Below are 309 nucleotides of genomic sequence, written 5' to 3'. Positions count from 1 at the left end.
AGGGGCTGCAGCGCCCGTGGCCTCTGCTGTGTCTGCAGCGCCTCCAACTGCGGGCACGGCCTCCTGTGAACCAGCAGTTACCGTCGGAGACCATTCAACACCGACGGCTTCCACGTCGTCAGGTTTCACCGCGTCACAGTGACGGGCAGACGCCCCACATCCACAAGGTCGTGGTCTGGATGCTCCGAAGTCAGCGGAAACCCTGCAGTTGCACGTGGGCGCCTCGGACACGCTGCGGACCAGAGCGCAGCACCCACAGCCGGTCCTGCGGGCGCCCTCCGTGCAGCTGGGGGCAGGGGGGCTGCCCTG

General features: G+C 68.0%; 1 protein-coding gene across 1 annotated transcript in view; it reads right to left on the bottom strand.

Moving 5' to 3' along the window:
* Nucleotides 1-309, bottom strand: part of FOXK2 (forkhead box K2) — a 36,289-nt gene that overhangs the window by 35,715 nt on the left and 265 nt on the right. The window lies entirely within an intron of this gene.

The sequence above is a fragment of the Myotis davidii genome, unplaced genomic scaffold (assembly GCF_000327345.1).
Source record: "Myotis davidii unplaced genomic scaffold, ASM32734v1 scaffold211, whole genome shotgun sequence".
NCBI classification, from domain to species: domain Eukaryota; kingdom Metazoa; phylum Chordata; class Mammalia; order Chiroptera; family Vespertilionidae; genus Myotis; species Myotis davidii.
Note: the sequence above shows the minus strand (reverse complement) of the source record. Positions and strands in the feature narration are given on the sequence as shown.